The sequence below is a fragment of the Macrobrachium rosenbergii genome, chromosome 48, assembly GCF_040412425.1.
Source record: "Macrobrachium rosenbergii isolate ZJJX-2024 chromosome 48, ASM4041242v1, whole genome shotgun sequence".
NCBI lineage: Eukaryota > Metazoa > Arthropoda > Malacostraca > Decapoda > Palaemonidae > Macrobrachium > Macrobrachium rosenbergii.
In genome coordinates, this window is record NC_089788.1 from 70,144,356 (window position 1) to 70,169,161 (window position 24,806).

Genomic DNA, 24,806 nt, shown 5'->3' on the forward strand with positions numbered 1-24,806 from the left:
TCCCAAGTTAAATTAATGACTGAAATCCATGATTTCCCAGTAAAATTTTTTAACAATTTATAATGTCCCAAGTCAAATTTATGACTGAAGTCAATTTATTACTATTACAATTTATTGCTGAAGGCTACGTTTCCCAAGTTAACTAATGACTGAAGTCCAGATTTCCAAGTAAAATTTTTTGGCTAAAGTCTTCAGATATCCCAAGTAAATTTTTAATGACAGTTTAGATTTTCCAGGTAAATTTTATAACGGGAATCAATATTTCCTAAGTAAAATTTGACTGAAGTATTGTGATTTCTCACTTAAAACTTGACTGAAGTTAAGTTTTCTCTGCATAAGAAGCCTAGATTTTCCAAGTAATATTTATTGGCTAAAGTCAGGATTTCTCAAATAAGACTTATGGCTGAATCTGGATTCCCAAGTAAAATTTATGACGTCTAGTTTTCTCCAAGTAACATTCATTTCCCAAGTAAAATTTAAGTCTGAAGTCTAGATTTCCATAGAAAAAATTATGAATTAGATTTCCCAAGTAAAATTTATGACAAGCCTGGATTTCCTTTGAAAAATCTATGAACTAGATTTCTCAATTAAAATTTATGCCTGAAATCTAGATTTCCCAAGAAAAATTTTATTGAAGTCTAGATTTCCAAGTAAAATTTATTAGCTAGAATCGAGATTTCCCAAAGACTTATATATGGCTGAATCTGGATTTCCAAAGTAAAATTTTTGACAAATCTAGTTTTCCCAAGTGAAATTTATGACAAATGTAGTTTTCCCATGTAAAATTTATGACTGAAGCCCAGATTTCTCAAGAAAAATTGATGACGTCTAGATTTCCCAAGAAAAATTTATGACAAGTCTAGATTTCCCAAGAAAGATTTATGACAAGTCTAGATTTCCCAAGTAAATTTATGAGAAGTCGAGATTTTCCAAGTAAAATATGACAGGTCAAATTTTCCCTTTAAAATTTATGACTGAACTCTAGATTTCGCAAGTAAAATTTTGTGACTGAAGTCAAGATTTCCCAAGAAAAATTTTGTGGCTGAAATCTAGATTTTCCAAGTAAAATTTATGACAACCCTTGGTTTCCCAAGTAAATTTTTGTGGCTGAAGTCTAGATTTTCCAGGTAAAAATTATGACTGAACCCTTGGTTTCCCAAGTAAAAATTTTGTGACTGAAGTCAAGATTTCCCAAGAAAAATTTTGTGGCTGAAGTCTAGATTTTCCAAGTAAAATTTTGTGACTGTAGTCTAGATACCCCAGTTAAAATTTATGACGGAAGTCTTTTGAGTTCTCAGATAAGTATCATAACCGAAGTAGATTTCCCAGTAAAATTCTGAGATTGAAGCCTGTAGATTTCCCAAGTAAAATGAATGACCCCAAGTGAATTTAGCAATAAAACTTGATGGATTTCCAAATGAAATTTGGTCACTAAAAATGTATTTCTAAAAAAAAAAAAATAATAATAAATAAAACCTACCGAAACTCCGTCGTTTATCGCATAAAGTTTTGTAACGGTTTCGTTAGATTTAAGTATAGCTATTTTTCTCAGTAGTTCGGAGGGATTAGTTTTCTTAAAAAAAAAAGCATTGATCATTAAATGTGGTCGTGTTTCGGTTGCAGAAGCCATGAGTAAACTACTTTTAATATTAATATAGGTCAAGCGTAGTTTGATTAAGTGTTGACAATGTTTTTTTTTTTTTATTTATTTACAAGAAGAAAGTCTCCCAGTTTTTTGCTGTAAAATTAATATAGCGGCAAATGAACCAAATCGCGACTTGTCCTCGTTATTCCATAATTACAAGTTGTAACTCAAATTTTACAAGGTAGAAAATTTTGTATCCAATATATCTATATATAGGATACCGTGCGTACGCGTTATACTTGAAAAAAGCATTTTTTTTGTCATGTAAATTTTATTCAAACTTCATTATTAGAGTAATAATTTTTATAAATGATTAATACCCACGTTGAATTCAGGCATACTACTTTATTCACAGCATGCACGCTGACTACCCTCAAACCATTCATTAACGCATTCTTTTTTTTCCCTGACGTGTACGCCCCATAAATATTTATTTCGACCATTCACAGAAGGCAGGACGCGTAAAGCATAACTTGGTAATTGTTACGAACGTCCATTCAAAATATAGTTCAGAAATATGAATGAGTCGACGTACATTTACTATCTTGACTCTCTTCTGTTTACGCTTAGTTCTCGAAAGACTCATTCTCCATATTTAGATGTAGCACGCCGATTCTGGTCGCTAAAGGAATTTTTTTTTCTAGCGTGCGTTTATGAATTTGTAGCGGTTTTTAGGGTTCTAACGAATAGTACTGTAATGGGTTTATATATATATATATATACAATATATATTTATATACACACACACACATATATATATATATATATATATATATATATATATATATATATATATATATATATATATATATATATATATATATCTCCTTTTCTTTGTACTTCATTATATTTATCTGTAGCTGAAAACTTCTGGTTGTACATAACACCCCATTTTTTTTTTCTTTGAGTACAAAGGAAAACTAGTTTATTTAGATATAACGTTGCCTGGCAATATATCATTTTACAGCAAAACATTTCATTTTAGTCTGGTAACATAATTCTGAGAAACTTAGAATAAGCGGAGTTCAAGGTGCAAAAATTCACATGTTGCTGGCTGGTGAAAGAATAAATTGGGACAAAAATTTACTTATCGCAGTCTAATTGAAAAGAATTATTGTGGATGCACGGAGGTGTAATAGATTTTTTTTCTTTTTTTTTTCTAAATAGTTCGATGCTTCCTCGATCCGATTTTAAATCTACAAACGTCTAATCTTTAAAACGGCTGTTGTACCAAAGAATTTTTGCACACGTGTGTAACACGCTACATACCTTCTTCCGGTAAACTGAATTTTATTATTTCTATTTATTAACCAGAGTGATCATTCTTTTAGAGCCTTATCATGATAGCGTCGATAAATATTTTTTTCATTTTTTCTAGTTTTTTATAGCAATGGCGGTTAGAAGTTGCTTCAGAGATAAGCTGATAGCATTTGTTCATGCGTTCGCGGTGGGTTAGATGACATTATTCACTTCAGTCTATTAATTCGCACACACAAACACTATACACACACACATATATATATAATTGAATTTTTCTCTCTTACAACAGCGTCGTGGTTATATAAAGATATTACGTCACAAATATCGTTAAATAACGAATTCACTATATCAGCAGCGGTCGAAGTCGAATCCTGGCCGGGTCATAAGCACTTATCAGTTATAATTCCGTCTGGGTGTAAATTATCCCTAAGGTATAGTGAATTACGTAGTTATTGAACGATATTTAAGGATTCGCCTGTTCTTGATTTGTGAGTGAAAGTAAAGTGTGATTATATATATATATATATATATATATATATATATATATATATATATATATATATATATATATATATATATATATACATATACAAACTATACTTAGGTAATATTTTCCTATTAGTTTTAATGGCCAGAGAGAAATGTTTAACTGATTCCCAAATTTACCATTGAATTTGGAAATAATTGATAAAATTACATTGTACTACATGAATTGCCCCCGCATTAATTTGGCTAAGTAATTATTTTTCGAATTTCCCCGTCGAATCCAAACTGTTTATGGGTATGGAATGCTGGTGAATCTCTCTCTCTCTCTCTCTCTCTCTCTCTCTCTCTCTCTTCTCTCTCTCTCTCTCTCTCTCTCTCTCTCTCAGGCTAAATTCCGTCCGCCATACCTGACTATCTGGAGCGTTCTTCATGCCTATAGGAATGATTTTATTTTCCGTGTCATTCCCGAATAGCGGAGAGAGAGAGAGAGAGAGAGAGAGAGAGAGAGAGAGAGAGAGAGAGAGAGAGAGTCAACAGCAAACAGCAGCGGTGTGCATGAGTAGGAGTTAGGAGGAGGAGAAGGAGAAGAAGGAAGCAGGGCGCCATTTTTCCCGGAAGCTTCACATCCTGGATCAGGGGTGGCATGTGTGTGTGTGTGTATGTGTGTATGTATGTATGTATGTATGTGCGCGCCTTCCCTTCGGCGTCCCCACAAACCCCTAGTAGAGCATTCATGCAGTAGGAGTAGGACGAGGTCGAGATCTTGTTGATTCTCTTTTATGAGGACTCTCTCTCTCTCTCTCTCTCTCTCTCTCTCTCTCTCTCTCTCTCTCTCTCTCTCTCTCTCTCTCTCTCTCTCTCTCTCTCACAGAAGCCTGTTTGCTTGCTGTCGATGAATTGGATCTATGATCTTGGTCCGCTTTTAGAATATATATATATATAATATATATATATATATATATATATATATATATATATATATATATATATATATATATATATATATATAAATATATATATATATATATATATATATATATATATATATATATATATATATATATATAGATATATATATATATATATATATATATATATATATATATATATATAGAATATATATATAGAATATATTAATTATCTGGGAAATAACTACACCCAAAGGGAATTATAATTCATAAGTGCCTTTGCTCGACCAGGTATATTTGTAATTTAAAAATGCAGGATATGTAAAAAATATCCGAGATAACATTCTTCATCATGAATCATGTTGACGTACCAATGCCATTCATTACCTTTCCACGAACATTGTGCAATGGTACAGAAATGGATCGCAAACAATTGAGTAGTAGACGTCTGTATGGAAACCGCACGCCGCCGTTTGACCAAAGCAAGCAGAAGACCATGATGACGTATGAGCGCTAAATTAGCGGGAATTGATGGGCTCTCGCCATTGAAAACGAAGGCGTGAATAACGGCAAAGGAAACAGGATGGAGGAGATGCGCTTGAATGAGGCATGGATAACTTTCGCTCTTCTTTCTCGGCTGTCATTGTTTCTGGGGATCGTTTCTGCTCGTTTCTGCATTTTCCCCCTCCGCTCCCCACCGCTCAACGGCTTATAGCGGGCGCTCGTTCTCTTCTGCTTGGGCACTATTCTGCTTTCGTGGAAATGCAATCGGGGCGTTGTGTGTTCAGAGACCTTGGTGTGAACCTGTCGCAGACATGTGTCTGCTTGTATGTATGTTTGTGCATAATATATAAAATTTGGGAATGCTTCTAGAAATTGTATACGTGTCTTAATTTGTGGGTAAAGCCTGATCGAACCAGTGGTTTGGTCTACAGTATCTTGCGCGAAGGTGAAAGTAGTTCAGTTATAAAATTTCAGATTGTGTCTAGGAATTGCATAGGCATCTGTAAATTGTGCATCAGTGGCTAAAGCCTGATCGAACCAATGGTTTGGTCTTCAGTGGCGACTCAGGGTGAAAGTATTTCAGTGTAAAATTACACGCAATGACATCTGCGTTATCACATGGAATTTTTTTTATAATTCGAAGTGCTAGGTCATTGAGCTCATGATTTGAATGATTAGGTCAGTAAGAAGAATTCCAAGTGTAAAATCGTCGTTGGTTCCGACGGGAATAACAAAAAGTAATCGTTTATCGCAATGCATTGCCTGTGCCGGCCGTTCGGCCTTTGCAAATGTTTTCTTCTGCTAGGCAAGCCTGGTAGTAGTCTCGGAATCATTGTCGAACAGCACTGTGTTGTGGGAGCAGTGTAAGATGATTTAATGTAAATCTCTGCAAAGCGTGCACATAATTGTTGCATGCAATTTTGATGTTCCCTTTTATCCAAAGCCATTTTTAAATTTCTGGAAAGAGGATTGCTGTTTAGCAACGTTCTCGGCATCAGTCATTTTCATTCACTTTGAGGCTGCTCAGTAGGCTACAGCCTCGACGACTCTCTCTCTCTCTCTCTCTCTCTCTCTCTCTCTCTCTCTCTCTCTCTCTCTCTCTCTCTCTCTCTCTCTCTCAATTTTGATACACGGCGTGTTTCACAGTTGCATATCATGCTCAGTCTTGTGCAATATGTTGTGTTTAGCATTTCGTTTCCTTCAAATTGTCCTCATTTCATGGGTAATATGACGTAGAAGTAAAAAAAAAATTGTTGGTTTTAAAGGCGTTACAGAATAGAGTGGAAATTTTACTACTGTAATTATGTCCCCATCCAGTTTCAGTTTAGATCATGGATGTTCGACTCAAGACGAAGATTTTGCTTTTTCCCAGCAGCGTTTTATGTTTACCCTTTTTGCTTGCACGCCTTTGTGTGTGTGTGTGTGTGTGTTTGAGCGCCAGTTTCACCTTAACGTGTTTTGTTTTCATAGCCTATCCTCTGCAGATACACCAGTTTCTACTATAGCTGCGACCTGATGGATTTTCATTATTTCTTTCTATTCTGGGGCATTTTTTGCTTGCTCAGTAGTCTACTTCGTATTCCTTATTAATTTAACAGTTTGTTTTAAGAAAACCGATTATGATCTCGATTTCAACATTTCTTTTTCCCATCCATCTTACGTATGGTCGAGGACGATGAATTGGTAGTGTATTGTTGCAACTTCACACGGCGCTATTATTGGTGATATGTGATGTAACGGACAATATTCATGAAATATATGGAATGCATATGCGTACAGTAATAATATATACAGTAATCCACAGTTATGTATTATGGAAATACGTAGTCTTTTCGGGTTTGTTTAAAACTCACTTTTCGGTTGAGGTACTTCCGATTTATGCAAAAATCTAGGGAGCTAATAACTGTGGCCATCTTCGTGTTTTATCATTCATGTCATAAGTTCAAAAGAGATCTTTTGATTAGTTTGAGTTTTTCCTGGAGTGCAGAATCTTCGTCCTTTCTTTATTGTCGTTGTAGATGCAGGGACCAAATTTTTTTGAAGGTAGTCACTCTGGTGTAACTTATATTGGCTTGTTTAGGATAATTAACGTTTGTCATATTTTTGTAACTCGAATGGATTTTGTATGTGCGTAATTATAATTACACATTTTTTTATATATATATATATATATATATATATATATATATATATATATATATATATATATATATATATATATATATATATATATATATATATATAACCTCTTGTTCTATGTTGAATGCCCTTCTGTGATTTAAAGGGTACGGTATATTGGTAAAAATTTCAAGGCCTCCTTTTCTTATGTCCAAGACAAGGACATCATGGCGAGGAGTCCGCGGTTCGTTTCTGGAACCGTAGGCGGCAGTAGTTGTTCCAGATTGCAACGCCATTTCGGTTGAAGTGGGATAGCTTTGAGCCAGTTGTTCAGATGAGTGTGAGTGATGGGGGAAAGAGAATTTTACTCTGTAAAAAGAAATTCAATTCGCCAAAAAATGGGTCAGAGTGTGTTGCTTGCTACGAAAATTTCATGTGCTGCATTCGGAGATTGACGAGTCCAGAACCTGTGCTCATGGCAAATCAAAGTAGACTAGGTAAAATGTACCACGTTCTCTTAACATTAGTGCTGATTTGTGACATCAAAATTGCTTGTCACGTTGTCTTGAGATCGATGCTATGCTTGTTATCCCCTACGTACAGCTATGGATATTATCTCTTTTCTTGTGTATGCATGTAGACCAGTATGGACTGTGTAGAATCTTGGGTACTTTAGTTGGTAGCTTTAAAGATTAGAATGCAAATAAGACGTATATATTTGTGAGGCTATTGAAAGCAAGAGGTGAATTCGTTTAGTTGGTATAAATAAGTTCATTCCTCGTAAGGAAAGCGAATTTTGAAAGGATTTGATAACGCTGTATATATTAACTTACCCGAGGCTGTAGTTTTGTAGAGTGAAAAATTTTCATTAGGGAAGTCCACATCTCCAGTATAGACAAAAAATTAGTAAATTATTGTAGTAAGCTAAAGTAAACTCGCAACGACGATCTCAGGGTATCCCAAATTTTGAACAACGATTTTCTCTTACGCTGACGACCTGGTCTTCTGAACCAAATCTTGTGGATAGTGTGCAGTAGAATCGGACCCAGTGTGCAACATCAATATTAAAAGAATAGCGTCTTAATAATAAACCTTGTTCATTTTTCAAGTGATGACACACTTACAGATGGCGCTTGTATTCAGTTTTTAGCAGATGACAGGCAGTCGCGTTAAAATATGCAAGGAAGTGTGTTGAGAATTACAGCAATCCGAAAAATGCCAGTAGGACTACCGTTATTACGCTTTAAGCTCTCTAAACTAAGATTCTTTGTTTGTATCGCCTGCGTGCTTGCGGCAACGTTACTAAGGTTTGTGTGCGTGTTATCAAATCCGCCGGTAAATTCATAAAATGATGCATTGGTCCATTAGTATTCCTCCCTGATTATCTGAAGCAAGATTTTTTTGTTTTTTTGTTATATTGCTTAAATTGATACACGCCTTAACCAGAACGATAAGAGAATAAGTAAAAGAGAATGAATATTTCCCGGAAGGAATATTCATCAACAACACAGATAAGAATTTTTTTTTATCCAGCGAGGATTGAGGCGTGTTGTAAGACAAGCTTATCTAAAGTTCACATATTTCTTTCTTATTGTAGTTCCCAAGTATTTCTATGTTTTGTTTTCCACTGTCGCAAAATAATGACACTATAAACTTTATTACTAAAAGTAAAATGAGTGCATTAATACATAATAGTCTAATTAGTCCAATTTTTATTATACAAACAATTATTCAAATTTCCTGTGGTTTTTCCTTGGGTAGAATTTGAAACTGAAATTATATATATACTGTATATATATATATTATATTTATATGTTTTTCTTTTCCTTTTTAAATGCTGTAGTTTCCTTAAGCATCTCAATATAGCTCCAAGTTACACTTGACTTCAACGTGGCCTTAAGCAATCCCTTGGCCTCTCCGTAATCAGCTTGCCGTGGTAACGGTTATTCGTTACTGATAGGCCTCTCTCTCTCTCTCTCTCTCTCTCTCTCTCTCTCTCTCTCTCTCTCTCTCTATGGCCGGTGCATCATGGAATTCACCGGTGATGCGTCGAAGGTGTGTTCACCCTATTTATGGCCGCGTAGCTCACAAACCAGATGACCAATGTTCGATTCCGTAACCGGACGAGGGGGAGGTAATATGGGGGCGAAGTATTGTTGGTCGTGAGTCGATTGTTGTGGGTTGCAGCCTGGGGTATAAAGAGACGAGGAGACGCGACTGGGTAGTACATCGTCGAGAAGGTCATCGTTACCCACGTGGGTGAATCCATTCATAAATAATCTCTCTCTCTCTCTCTCTCTCTCTCTAGGTATTTAATAGCATATTCTGAAGAAGTCTTAAGAAACGTTCTGTTTTCCTTGATGCGTATGAATGTACCTTGTAGACTTTTAGTGTCACCTCCTTGTAAAGTGTAGAGTGGGGGGAGAGAGAGAGAGAGAGAGAGAAAGTGTCGGCCGTTATTTTATAGATCTTATCGATCTTATCTAATCCCTGTGGCTCTTATCTCCTCCGCCTGTGAAGAGTGGAATGCTGAGTCGATGCCTCCTACTCTTGTTCATTCACAACTCGTAGAGGGTAATGCGGTTGGGTCATTCATAACGGACGCCTCTGCTATATTTACTATCGGGTTTGGCTGCGTAAGAGTATCAAGGCGCGCGAGATGGCGTACGCTTTTAATCTTTTAAAAATGGTCTGGCGTCGCATCAGGAAGTTCTTAGAGATTGCTATCCCTATGTCAGGTACATTTTTTTTTATTTCAAGTATATTTTGTTGTCTGATTTAAAATCAGGTGTCATTAGCCGATCGAGATCATGTTAGAAATATGCCAAATGATCGTCATGTACTTTGTTTTTTCCACTTTCGTAGTGGTTTACCGGCAGAATTTTTATCGTAAGGGAGAGTGTGCGTGTGTGTGTGTGTTTTCGTCCGTGTAGGTGTTTCTTACTTGAAGTGTTGCAGCAGTTCATTTTCTGTCATATCAAGCTGCCTTATATCTCTTTATAGAGGGCGCGGGATCCGCTTTTCTCCGCGTTTCTAATCGCATTTGAAATTTCCAGGGCACTGTAGTTATCTGGTCCTCAAGGTGGCATTTGACGTCACGTGGAGAGAGAGAGAGAGTGGACTCTTATGCTCGCTTGAGCCGTTAACATTTTCAGCTTCTTCAAATTAGTTCAAACTGCCGTCCCTGCGACCAGGATAGGGTCGCAATCGGGGACAAAGTTTAGCGTAGAATGTCTGGGACGAATTTTGGTAGGATGTAGCTACTCCCAAGTTTAGCTGGGTGGCACGGGCGGGCATTGAGGGCCGTGAGCTTTCTGTTATTTTTTTAGCCTTCGATTTAGATATTCTCAGAAAATAATTTCTTAGCATTTCTTCTGCATGATAATAATTTCTCGGCATTTCTTCTGCCGCGTAAATCTTGAAGAATAATATGCCGGTAATGACCTCACCTTTATAGTTTCAAGATTGCTTAGGTGACCTTTTGCCTTGTACAGTTGTATAGCGCTTGAGAATTGGTCATATAACTACAAAATTTCCATAACATATTCTTCTGTTTATAACTTATGTAACTTACATTCTGCTGGTTTAATCAGCTACATTGGCATGAAAAGATCCAATTACCCTATTTGGAATTTTTTTTTTTTTTTTTTTTTTTTTTTTTTTTTTTTTTTTGACCATGTGAAAAAGAGATAAGAAGCATGATTGCCGCTCTTAGGTCCTCATGTTAGAAGTGCTTTCTAAATCTGGTAACTTTGATGCCCACCGTGTAATTTATGGGCGTCTTTGCCCAATATGCCGTTTCATATAGGTTTATTACGCTAGTAATTACCGCGTTTTTTCTAGTAAACTTGTTAAAGTGAACCAGAGACCGATCACACTGATGTTATTGGTATCGATACCAGTCGTCGCCGGTGCTCCGTTATCTCATTGCCCTTTTGACTTGACGATCCTTTTCCCCCTGTGCCTTGCCTAAGTATTCACGTTTGCCCCATTACTAAAGGTTCTTTGCAGCGTCCCCTCGACCCCTAGCTGCAACCCCTTTCAGTCCTTTTACTGTACCTCCATTCATATCTTTCTTCCATCTTGCTGTCCACCCTCTCCTAACAATTATTTCAAAGTGCAGCTGCAAGATTTTCCTCCTGTTACACCTTTCAGATCTACCTACTCTCAATTTCCTTTCCAAGGCTGAATAACCTCATAGGTCCCAGTGCTTGGCCTTTGGCCTAAACTCCATAGTCCATTCCACTCCCTTTTTATTATAGTTGCAGTAGTAATCGATTTACATTTTATATGTGCAACGTATCTCTCTTATGCATAAACCTATTGGTGGTATTTTAGCGTTTGACTTACTGCGGAGTAGACCTAGATATTATAACAAAAGAAACGACAGGAAGAACTACCTTTGCTTTAGTTGGGTTCGATGCTGTTTATCTGGATGTGGTACCGGTAATTTTGATTCTTGAGTGAGGGTGGAGACAAGTTTTGATGTCGGGCTTATTACTTCAACGTTTGCCTGGTTAAGACTTGCGCAAAAGTAGAAGTTAATGTAAGAAGAAAAGTGTGAAACTCAATGGACTTGAGATGCTTGTTTCTGTGTTCGCGTGCTCAAAGGGTTAGCTTGATTTCAGGGTTGCATTTAGTTTTGAAACGAATATAGTAGAAACCTATGAAAAACGCTTAACAGCAAGCGACAAGGAGAAAGAGAAACTATGCATTATTATTATTATTAGTATTATTATTATTATTATTATTATTATTATTATTATTATTATTATTATTATTATTATTATTAATGCCGTTGCTCGTGATATCATAACTCTGGTTACACGTTATTCGTAGATGTTAGTGTTCTGTAATTAAGCTTGAAGAAGGATACGCTGTCCAATAATAATTCGTCATCTATCAGGTTAATATTAATCTTTTAGTTGAATTTAAGCTTGAAAATATATGCCATCCTATAATATGCTGTCCAGTAATAATTCGTCATCTATCAGGAAGTCAGTATTAATATTTTTGTGAAATTTAATAATGAAAAAAAATATATTATACCTATGCTGTCCAGTTGTCATCTATCAGGAGGTCGGTATAAATCTTTTATCACGCTTTGGATGTCGTGCAATTGGTACTTGAGAAGTTCAAGCGAAGATGCAATGCATTTCTACCCTAATACTAGTCTCCTTGCATTTGAAGGCATTTTTTATATATTTATCAATTTATGAATTTTTTTTCAATAAGTGAGATCTCTTCTTTCTGTATTTCCCTTTACTTCCTCTAACTTCTTCCTAATGAACACCATATTCTTTGGAAGCTTAATTTCAAGTCAGTGGCCCCCCGTCGGCTTTTTCCATATGGATAGGTATCATCTACTGAATAATAATAATAATAATAATAATAATAATATGCTTATCCTTAACCGCAAGCATCAGCCAGTATGTCATTGATACGCTATATGCGCCATTTATGCATCCAAGAGTAATGCACTTTAATGCGAGGAATATTTCAGTGCTCTGTAATTACTCGTTACTCATCTCTGAAATTGCCGGGGTTAGGTATTGCGGCTTGTTTGTAATTACGCCTCCGATGTATTTCCATTCATTTAGTGGAAAGAACTTGCGGTTTAGTATCGTGTCTGTCATTTAAAATCCATAGGGCGGCAGGCTAATCATTTACTAACACGTGCTATACTAATCGAGGTATGATCTCTGGTTCAGATTTCTTCGTACACCCGAACTCCCAGGTTGCTTTTATTCTCTCTCTCTCTCTCTCTCTCTCTCTCTCTCTCTCTCTCTCCATTAAATCAAACTATGTAATTTGCCGTCCGCTTCCGATTCCCGTGAGTTCCAGCCAAACTCCCATCGTCATCTTTTCCCCCCCCCCATAAAACTGTAACCATAACTGACGTGTTCCATATCTGCGATTGATTTTATCGACTGAAAGAAAAAAAAAATCCCCCTCATTTTCCTTACGAATGGAATTCTGCCTTCCTTTCGTAGAGTTTTATAGAGAGAGAGATTTTTTTTATGATTTATATAGTAGCCCGCAGTACGATTCGATTCCGTTTATTTGTGAATGCTTGTTATAAAGATAGGTACCGTACCATGTAATTTCATTTTGTTATCGACTGGAAAAAATTACCGATTTATCTAGTAGCATTTTTACAACGATTTTATTCTGGTAATTGTTCTATATAGTATCTCACAGCACGATTCGCATCCGTGTGTTTACAGATAGTTTCTGTAGTTATGCTAAATGTAACTTGTAAGTTTCTGTTAACGACTGGTAAGATTTTTTTCCCCCCGATTACCCATACGAATGAAGAGGGAAATTCAGCCTCTCTTGCATAGCATATTTAAAAAGATTTTTGTCTGGTAATTGTTTTATATTGTACAGTATATCTCAGTGCGATTCACACCAGTGTATTTAAATAAAGGCAGTGCCACGTAGGAAAGAGAAACGACGGAACTATTTATATAGTCATCACGTTCCATATTTTCGTGATTCAGTTATACACCAGTGTATTTATGGATACTTATTATAGATACTATAAATGTGCCGTGTAATTTTGTTGTATTTCTTCCTAGTTGCCATGATGTTGCCGATGACGACGAGGGTTAAAGGTATTATAAGCGGAGGAACGGTGTTGGCTAGGGGAGAAGGAATTCACTTGGCTACCATATTTCCGATCTATATTCGCCCGTGTCCGTTTACTATCACCGACTCCGTGGAGGAGGAGGAGGGGGAGGGGGAGGGAGTCCCAGAGATACTGTGGGGGGGGTCGCGTTGTATACAACGTAGCTCTCCTCTCTCTTTCTCTGTCTCTCTTTCTCTCTTATCGTCATAGTTTTTCCTCTCTCTCTCTCTCTCTCTCTCTCTCTCTCTCTCTCTCTCTCTCTCTCTCTCTCTCTCTCACCCAGTTTGCCTTTTCCCGTGCCTCTACGTTCTTTCCCTCCCTCTCTTTCCCCTTTGCAATCTAATCCTCCCCTCTTTTTCCTCCCATTCCCTACTATCTTCCCTCCCCTTTCTCTCTCCGTCTCTCTCTCTCTCTCTCTCTCTCTCTCTCTCTCTCTCTCTCTCTCTCTATCGATCTCTCTTTCGCGGTCACTGCTCTCTTTCATCATGTCCCTTCCCAGTCCTCCCTTTTCCGTCATCTTTTATCATGATTTATTTCATTGCCATCTTTTTATCGTCTCTCTCTCTCTCTCTCTCTCTCTCTCTCTCTCTCTCTCTCTCTCTCTCTCTCTCTCTCTCTCTCTCTCAGTGCTTCTTCCTTCCTTTCGTCGTTGTTTTAGTGGTGTTTTACGTATTAGTCGTGTGTGTGTGAAGGGAGAGGGGGGGGGAGGTGTTTCCTTTATGGTCTATGTATAGGGTGGTGGCTTTAACCGAAGGGAAATTTTAGATAGGCGATTTGATTATTGATTTTAAAGGTCATTGCTTGTGGGTTCTCTCCCCTTCTGCTGGATATGGGCGCCGTAGATGTGTATATGCTCTCTCTCTCTCTCTCTCTCTCTCTCTCTCTCTCTCTCTCTCTCTCTCTCTCTCTCTCTCTAATACACACGAGACAAAAATAGCTCATCTGATTACACACACACGGCAAATCGACCATCCTCTCTCTCTCTCTCTCTCTCTCTCTCTCTCTCTCTCTCTCTCTCTCTCTCTCTCTCTCTCTCTCTCTCTCTCTCTCAGCGCGCACGAAAAATTCTGATTATCTAACAAATAAAATTAACGTCCCAACATTTCTGTTTCACCGAGCACAGAATCGAAAGGGAGAGAGGGAGAGAGGAGTGGAAAAAAAAATCATATTTATGCGCGCTTACCGAATTCCATTACTTTTCGGTATTTTGTCTCGGTGATCATGACGCGTAAAGGTAAGGCTTTGCGGATTATATAGGCGCACGGATTACAAGAGGCAAAAATAATTCGAGCTTTCGCCGGACGGAATATTCCCCATCCTCCATCCTCTCCCACCCTCCCACCCTCCCACCCCTTCCTTCCCTTAACACACACACACACACACACACACACACACACACACACCGTAAATCGCCGACTCCCGATGCTGCCGATGGAGCGCGCAAGCGCGGTACTTGTTATCCGATTACTGTTGTTCTATGACAAACAAATAAAAAATCCATTACTTTGAAAGTAACACCAAATAATTTGATTTCTGCTGTAATCGACAAGCCTATCATCGTATGCGCCTCTGTTCTGAAACAGTGTTATAACGCGGCTTATTCACTCGAGTGACGCATCTCCTACAGAACACGCACATTTGTGTAAATGGGCATGTATGTGTGTATATATATACATATACATTTACATACATACATACATGTGTAATTGTAATAGCCACAATTCGAGAAGTTAAGATATACATACATACATACATACACACCCGTATGCCAACTCGCTCACGAGTGTCAACAACAACAGCAGCTAAAATCAATGAACCGTAATTTCTCTGTAGTTGGATGATTGACTTTTTGTAGGTGAAAACAGATGTAGGGGAGATAGGCAGCTGGAAATGGTTGTGTTAGGTGAAGTCAGTTCCTGCCAATTCTGTATTACACACACACAACTGGTACCTTTCAAATGATTGGTAATTTGTCTCCCTCTGACATGATAGGAATTTTACCTTGTGTGAGTTTAAAAGCTGTGTGAATATACTTGTAGTTATGGGAATAGATTATTTATTGTTTACGAAGGAAGTCCTTTTGTTTTGCTCCTATATAAAAGGCTCTGGTTTGAAAACCTAGAGAAAATACAATTTTTGTGCAACATTTATTATTTTTGTTTTAGAAAGAAATGTTCGGAAGTGAAGTCGTAACGAGTAGAATTGCATAAACTGGTAAGTTAGAAAAGCTATACATACACTTAGTTGTGGCGTCAATCTTCTTTTTCTTCGGGCGGATCTACTGATGCATTCTGAGAAATCCTGCCTAGATCCACATGCATATTCATGTTGAATTTTGACAGTAATTCGACGATATAAATAACAACACAGGAAATGGTATGATAATATTTGTGTTTGATATGATGATCAGGATAGGAACGTTGGTCTCGGGTCCATTTTCTGAAATGATGATATGTTTTCGTAGAAACGAAACGCATCTATCCGGGATTATGTAATTTATTTTAGGATTAGTTACATCATTTCAGTGGGTTACTTTATTACTTTTGGAACTTACATATATCTGTATTTTTTATGTGCGTGGATGTACCGCAGACAAAAATGAAACACTGGGTACAAATTCTGACCAGTTACGCCCTTAGTCTTTAAGACATCTTCTGAAGATAGCTTAGTAAACTGAAAGCGAAAACACACACACACACATATATATATGTGTGTGTGTGTGTAATGTTTCTAGTTGAAAGAAGGAATGTTTGGTTTTTACAAAATTATTTTGTATGTTATATTCAAGAAAGCAGCATAATTATCACATGAATTTCCTATCTCATATAGAACGTTTAAATTTCTAAAGGACACTACTCATTAGGTATTAGATTCATAGGAAATCGATCGTAGAAATTGGTCTATAATTACTGCAATCTCTCTCTCTCTCTCTCTCTCTCTCTCTCTCTCTCGGCCATACTATAATTAAACCTCTTTCACGGTCTTGACCGTGACTCTCTCTCTCTCTCTCTCTCTCTCTCTCTCTCTCTCTCTCTCTCTCGTTTTTAGATCGTTGTGACGCATGATTATGAAGGCTGTTTTCTGTAATATCTGATGATAGCACAATTGTTAGAAGGTAACAGCTCCATTCATTTTCTTCCCTGTAATCATTCATTAATCCATGTTATTCATTTTTTGCAGGTGAGTGCCGGAGGTTGTACTAGTTAGCAGCGCTTAAATGGAGAAGTAGAGTAAGTGATCATATAGTTTTTTTCTCTCTCTCTCTCTCTCTCTCTCTCTCTCTCTCTCTCTCTCTCTCTCTCTCTCCTGATCTAAGAGGAGAGTTTGGTGTAAGATTGTGCTGTTCTTATGATTATTGCACTATCTTGTAAATAGTGATCACTTTCGCTTGTCAGAATTAAGTGGAAGTCTGGAACAGTTTTATTTAATGGTTAATCTTGAAGTCAATCCGTGGTGCTGGAAAAATCCACGAGAATAAATTTGCAGTGTACATACAGTAAGTTTAGGTAGAAGTGTCAGAAAAAAAGATGTTTCTTTAGAAAGCACATAAAGGGTTTTCTGTTGTCTCCAAGCATATGGTCTTGTCGATGCATTGACACGCATATGCTACGTCATGGAACAAGAGTGTGCTTCTTAACTTTGTAATGTGCAGTATTCATTATTTTCTTTAGTAATATGAGCAAAAACATTGTTATTTTTCATTGATACTTAGATTGGTAAATTTTTTTTTTTTTGTGGTTTTACTCATGTTCTTTATTTCTAATAGATATGACGCATTTAATTTTAGCTTCGGTCTCTGTTAAGCCTATGAGTGCATATAGCTTCATGTCAGTATTACGATGAAATTCGCTCCGCTACGCACATGATTTTGACAGTGAATGATCCATACTTGTATAAATGGCTGTAGCGTTTGTATGTGTTCATATATATATATATATATATATATATATATATATATATATATATATATATATATATATATATATATATATATATATATATATATATATATATATATATATAATATGCTTGTATGTATCGATTTCGAGCTCTGGCATTATCCGTCGTTGAAAAGGTTTTTCCCTTCTCTGTTTCCCTACCACTCGCAGCAGCATTGTCGATGGGCCCCCATACACAACAACGTAGCCGCGTAGATGCAGACGCACCTGCCTTCGCCTCCCGTACAACGTTTGGCTTGGCGTAGCTGGGTTTGGAGAGAGAGAGAGAGAGAGAGAGAGAGAGAGAGCACCATCGATTTAATATAGTATTTCATACCGGCGTTTGTGAGGTGTTGCGTATTAGGTTACCTGACAGTATTAGCAGGTTTCCCCCCGCAGAGATCGATTCCGCGAACGTTTTGGCGTGATACGGCCCGGGCTTAGGCGCTAACCCTTTTTCCTGAAATACGCATAAATGGTTTCGTGTTGATGATGTTGGATTGCATACGAGCGGAGAGTGTGACGTCGATAGCCGTATCAGTTTTAAACTACCTGTGTTGTGTGTGGATTATATCATCGAGAGAGAGAGAGAGAATGTTTTGGGTGATGCACTCTCCCAGGCAACCTTAATACACACACACACACACACACACACACACACACACACACACACACACACACACACAGTAGCTTGTTGGTAATTGAACCTCCCATACGAGGGTGTTCGTGGGGTGTGGGGTGGGGTGGTTTGCGAGATTTTCGGGAGGTTTGAGAGTGTGCGTGTGCAGGGTTTGTAGCAATGAGAGGGGGATGGCTTGTTTTGGGTCACTCCCCCTCCTTCCACCCCTCCCCTCTCCTCCCCTCTCCCCTCCTCTCCGCTCCTCTCCTTCCCTCCTCCCGATCGATTTTGGTCTTCTGTCACAGCCCTCTCCTCCTCCTCCTCCTCCTCCTCCTCCTCCTCCTCCTACATTACATTCTGCTGTCCTTCCTTTTACTTAAATTTCTCTTTTTCCCTCTCTCTCTTTACCCTTCCATGAAGTCTTTTCCTTTCCATCGTCATTATTTCGTATTTACAGTTTTCTCAGAGGGTCGATTGAAATCTTGGTTACTGTCGTACAAATAGACTTATGTTCTTATTACTATCCACCTTTATTTGCATTCGGCAAAGCTACACAATCAGCGTATCATCAGCAACGTTTCTGCAAATCCCGTACTAGACGGCAGATTATCATAACACAAGCGGCAGAACCTTGTGCGTAGTTAAGTGTGCCATTCCCCCGAAAATAAACGCTGCCGCCGTGGGTGAGGCGAAATAACCTTTCTCCAGTTTATCGGCGTCGGAGTTAGTCAACCCACAATTACATAAGCAGCAATTAGTGATCAGTTTCAGCGTGGCTTTACGGCATTTTGGCACGAAACGGTCGTGGTGAGGGTTAGGAGATGGGGGGGGGGAACTACTCGCGTATTGCGTGATGTGTGTGCTACATGTGGGGGCAGTGGCCTCGTATTTTTCATTCACCGCCTTAGCATTTGGTTTACTATAATGTCATCACTAAAAATAAAGTAGCGTTGCATTGGTTGCTTGCGTTCCTTTCATTCATGCGCCGTGTCAATTGTTATTTTCGATCTCCCCCCCCTTTTTTTTTATTCTCTCTCTCTCTCTCTCTCTCTCTCTCTCTCTCTCTCTCTCTCTCTCTCTCTCTCTCTCTCTCTCTCTTTTGTAGATTATCTTTTAAATATTTTGGCCTCTTATACTCTTGAACAGTAATAGAAAAATCGTATGCCATTGTAAAACATACGTTCAGGCCATTTATTTAGCCAGTCCTCTCGTGCAGCTCTGGAATTTATGCCGAGGTGTTGTACCTAGCAAAATGTCACTTGAAATTGTAACAAGCCTTCCGCCATCGCTCAAAGGGATGCTATTATCTCCGCTGACTGCCAGCATCCACGATCTGTATGGATGCCAAGGCCGTCAAACTAGCCAGTACCAGACGTCTTTTTCATACCCTGAAGAACGGTTCTCTTGGCATCCTTGCTGATGCAGACGCTGGGAAGTTTGGGATGCTGTAAATATTACTTCAAAAACCCCACGGGACTTGAATTGTGTTTTGTTTTGTCTGTTTAACGCGTTATTATTATTATTATTATTATTATTATTATTATTATTATTATTATTGTTGTTGTTGTTGTTGTAACCTCACTTTCCTTATCTTTTTTCACTGGATTTTTTATTTTTTATTTTGGGGAAGCATGTATTGCAGGTTGTTATTTTTCATGTTTGTTTCATATGTATGGTTTCGTAACATGAATAATATTTATAATGAAGTGCTTGTTGCGCCGTTTAATGCCAGGTTCTGTTGTTTATTTGTCACGTATGCATTATTCATTTCAAATTGCCTTACTGAATTTAAAGTTGTAGTAAAAACACCACGTAATTTAATAATAGGCAAAAAACAAAAAGAATTGAATTAAGGAATCTGTATGGTTAGGTTACTACAACTTTGGAAATGTCAGGCGATTCTCCGTCAGTGCATATACAGTGTACTTTAAACTCGTGTTTTTTAATCAAGAAAATAACACTGAATACCTTCAGAATTGTTTATAATGAGTTCAACATTCTCCTTAGATCCATGTCACTACCGATCTAGTTTGTATTGTGATGTTTCAGGAAATATTGAATATTTTCCTATAATAACAAAGGGTACTTTCGGCGTCGTTGGCCATTGTAATTATGACGCCAAAATGATATGATCGCTCGGGGTAAGCATTTAGGTCCGTTTGCTAATTTCATTTCATTTGGAATTGAAGACTATTGGTTTCGTAGAGATTTCAGCTGTGTGCCTATTCCTCATTTTAGATGTAAATGAACGACCTGTACTAAATACTATAGTCCTGTCGGATGTTTTAATAAAGACGTGAATCATCTTAACTGATTGCATTAAGCCATGTAATAGATTTATCGTATTAAGCAAGTACAGTAATAACGCCTTTTTTTTTATCCAGATTAGTTCAAATAGCTATTTTGTTGTACACCTTTAGTAATTTATATAATATATATATATATATATATATATATATATATATATATATATATATATATATATATATATATATATATATATATATATATCGTGTGTATGTACTATATATGTATGCTTATGAAACATTTTGAGCTCGAGCCATGTAATGTTTTAATAAATGCCTGCGCTTTTCGTAACCTTTTTTTCAGTAAGATGTCCGGTATTCCTATATGTAATGTCTGGTTCTTACAACCCAATTTTTAGGGTTTATTGGGACCCTGGGTTAGGTCCTGCTAATCTTACCCTTCCCAAACTTTTCAGTCCTATGGAAGTCTAGGGTGGGTCGCCTTCCCCAGCGGCTGTGACGGAAAAAAGGGTTACGGTGAACTTAAAAAACTACATGTATTGGCGTGAGAAGTAGGGTACTTGGAACGAGAAATTTAATGGTCTTGAAGCCAAAATTTATTTAATTTTTTTTTTAGGAATCTTCCCCCTTGGCGATGTAAGGTTTCTCTTAATACCTTGAGCACACCATATTGGGAACTTTTTCATTTTTTTTTTTATTTTTTTTACTTTATTTTTTATAACTACCACATTTTTTATAGGAGACTATTAGATTTCTCATTCAGGAGTGTCAAAAATTTTTTGTTAATTAAAAGGAGATATTTTCAGTATTTAGAATAAGTAATATTTCATATTTCATTATGGCTTCTATGGTACTGTAACAGTGCTAGGTGAGGAAACGAGGGTTGTGTAAAAGATCCGTAAGGGAGGTCTACCCCCTCCCCCCAACCACCTCAAAAGACACACACACACACACACACACACACACACACACACACACACACACACACACACACACACACACACACACACACACACACTATTATTGTCCCCCTCTTTCTCTCTCTCCTTGGTGCAATAATTTATTGTAGATATTCTTGGTAGTTTTTAGATACAGGTTTGCTTTTACATAAGCATACAGACTTACGAAGAGAGAGAGAGAGAGAGAGAGCGTAGTGGGAAACTGTGTTAAAGAGAATGGTATAGGAGGAATGAGCAATGTTGTGAGAAGCCATATAAGACTGCTATTCTCTCTCTCTCTCTCTCTCTCTGAAAGTGTCGCTGATACTGTATTTGAAGGCAATCTTTTGGGTTATCAAACTTGTTCTCTTTCTGAGTAAATCCGAGTTTCTTTTCCTTATCAGGCCATGACGTGTTAGTTACACAGTTCTCTCTCTCTCTCTCTCTCTCACACACACACACACACACACACACAAACGCAGAGGGGGGTTGGGGGATGTGGGGAAGCCCTTCAGGCGATAGATTTACCAGGATTAACTTTTGGAACATCATTTTAAGAGGAAAGAATAACTGAACGCTCAAATGTCTCTTGGTCTTTGCAACGCTTAACGTTAGAAAAAATCTCTCTTTTTTTTCACTTTAGCACAAATTCTTCGGGGGACGGGGGTTCTCTACGACTTATTTTTTCACCTTAGCGCAAACTGTTCGGCTTTTTTTTCTTTTAATGATATGCGTGGACTGCATAAAATTATTTTCTGCTTTTCTGTGTGGTATACGCATAAGATGCACTGCAGGATTTAAATAACCCATTTGAGGATTTATACAATTTAATTTTCGAAATCTTGTGAAAATCAGGTAAAGAAATTGAAGAGATGTAATAAAATATGTTGTCTTAGATATGTTGTATTTGTAGCCTTTGAAGCTAAAAAAGGATTACACCCAACTAATTATCGGAATACGAGCAATGGATTTTTTTTCGCAATGTGGTGCGTGTGAAAACATTTACAATAGTATATTGGCTCTTAAGTAGGCGTGGTGATGCGTTCGTCTTTTCCGTCAGGAAAAGGTTTCTAATCCACGTAACAGTATTGCGACTAAAAGAAACCTTTTTTTCTAAGTGTCTGTGCCGTATTGGTCCAATATATATATATAATAATGTTATTGAACTCGAAATATGACCGTTTAAAATTAATCTAACTTAGATTCTCCATATTTAGTCCATATCGAGAAGGGAATAGTAATGTTTCGTAGGTGGACTCATTCAGGAATAATTCTTCATAGTTTGAGAATGATAATCTAGGCTTGCGCTGTACGTATGATAAAGTTGAAATCTTTCTGTCATTGGAAACTGAAGCTGAGTACTTTATAGCTTTTTAGTTTTCTGTAAAAGAAAACTATTGTGCCGGCTTTTTGTGTCCGTCCGCACTGTATTCTGTCCACACTTTTTCTGTCCGCCCTCAGATCTTAAACACTAAAAAGCTAGAGGGCTGCAAATTGGTATGTTGATCATCCACCCCTCCAATCACCAAACATACCAAATTGCAGCCCTCTATCCTCAGTAGTTTTGATTTTATTTAAGGTTAAAGTTAGCCATAATCGTGCTTCCGGCGACGGTATAGGATAGGCCACCACCTGACCGTGGTTAAAGTCTCATGGGCCACGGCACATACGAAATTATACCGAGACCACCAAAAGACACATCTGTTTTCGGTGGCCTTGATTATACGCTGTAGCGGCTGTATAGAAAACTCGATTGCACCGAAGTCTTCCGCGCATTTTTTACTTGTTTGTTTGTGATTCTCTCTCTCTCTCTCTCTCTCTCTCTCTCTCTCTCTCTCTCTCTCTCTCTCTCTCTCTCTCTCCCCGTGGCTACCCGCACAAGATTTATGTAGCGTATGTTGCTCCATAGGCCTATTTGTCCAAACCGTAGGCCTCTGCTCTGCATGGACTGGATGTGAGAGCAGTGTGCCAAAGTGGTAAAGCTCACATGCTCGCTCTGGTGTGTCTTGGGCTGCTTTGTGACAAGTTGCTGCAGCATTAGACCCGTGCAACGTTTGTTGCTAGTTTAACTAAGGGGAAGGGGAATGGCGGGGATTGTTGTCGTCTACCATAAAACATTCAAGCATTATTGAGGGATGTGCTGATTATTATTATTATCATTATTATTATTATTATTATTATTATTTAGATGAACCCTATCAACTTGGAACAAGCCCACTGGGGCCGCCATTGACTTGAAATTAAAGCTTCCAAAATATGGTGTTCATTAGACAGAAAAAATATGGTGTTCATTAGAAAGATATATCAAAGGTAAAGGGAAATACAGAAAGAAAGGTCACGTGTTAAAAAAGGCATAAGTAAATTAACAAGTTAATAAATAGATAAATAGATATAAATGTAAGTAAATTAGTAAATGCAAGGAGAGTTGTATTATGGTAGCAATACATTTATTATTGGTATTTTTAGAATTTGGCTCGAGCATTGCAGTCTGTCATTTGCTTGTATAGTGTGACAAAAAAAAAGGTCCCCATTGGTTTCTATTACTTGACTGTTGTGGGTTGCTGCTGGAGTGGAGATAGACTTGGGAGAGTAGGGGAAAACAGTAGACGAGATTGGTCAGTGGTTCTTGAAAATGTATACCAAGGCAAAACGCCCCCTTCAGGTAATTCTCAGCCCATTGTTTGAAACCATTCATAACTCTCTCTCTCTCTCTCTCTCTCTCTCTCTCTCTCTCTCTCTCTCTCTCTCTCTCTCTCTCATCTGATATTTCTCTCAAATCAACTCGTGACAATTCTACAGGTGTGTTCTGTTTTGCGAGACTATCCCGAAGTATGAGGAAATTCTAGTAAATTGATTGTCCAATATTATTCTCCTTTTATTAATTTCTCAAGAAGAGTAGAGCCCCGTAGGGGGTTAGTGCCGTCAATGCAACTAACGGGATGCATTGTAGGCATTACGCAATGTTCTTTGCAGCCTCCCTTCGGCCCTTAGCTGCAACCCCTTTTATTCCTTTTACTGTACCTCAGTTCATATTATCTTTCTTTCATCTTGCAACCCCTTTTATTCCTTTTACTGTACCTCAGTTCATATTATCTTTCTTTCATCTTGCTATCCACCCTTTCCTAACAATTTCATAGTGCATCTGCGAGGTTTTCCTCCTGTTACACATTTCCAACCTACCTACCTACTCGATTTGCTTTCCAGCACTGAATGACCTCATAGGTCCCAGTGCTTGGCCTTTGGCCTAAACTCATATTCCATTCAATTTCATTCCAAGAAGAGTAGAGTAGACGTCGTTTCTGGGATGTAGTAGCTATATGGTCAAATTGGGAAGTTGTTATAAACTACAATTGTATAATGTACAGTACGCATGTATGTTTACATTCCGACTTGCTGGTATTTGTATTAAATCCCTTGGGTCGGAGTTGACCAGCATCCCTGCATACTCGGGTCCTCTCGTCTTTACCATCATTCATATTTTTTACTTTAAAT

General features: G+C 37.7%; 1 protein-coding gene across 9 annotated transcripts in view; it reads left to right on the top strand.

Annotated features, from left to right (window-relative positions):
- The window catches only part of LOC136831506 (serine/threonine-protein phosphatase 4 regulatory subunit 1-like), a 424,185-nt gene that overhangs the window by 294,951 nt on the left and 104,428 nt on the right, over positions 1–24,806 (top strand). The window lies entirely within an intron of this gene.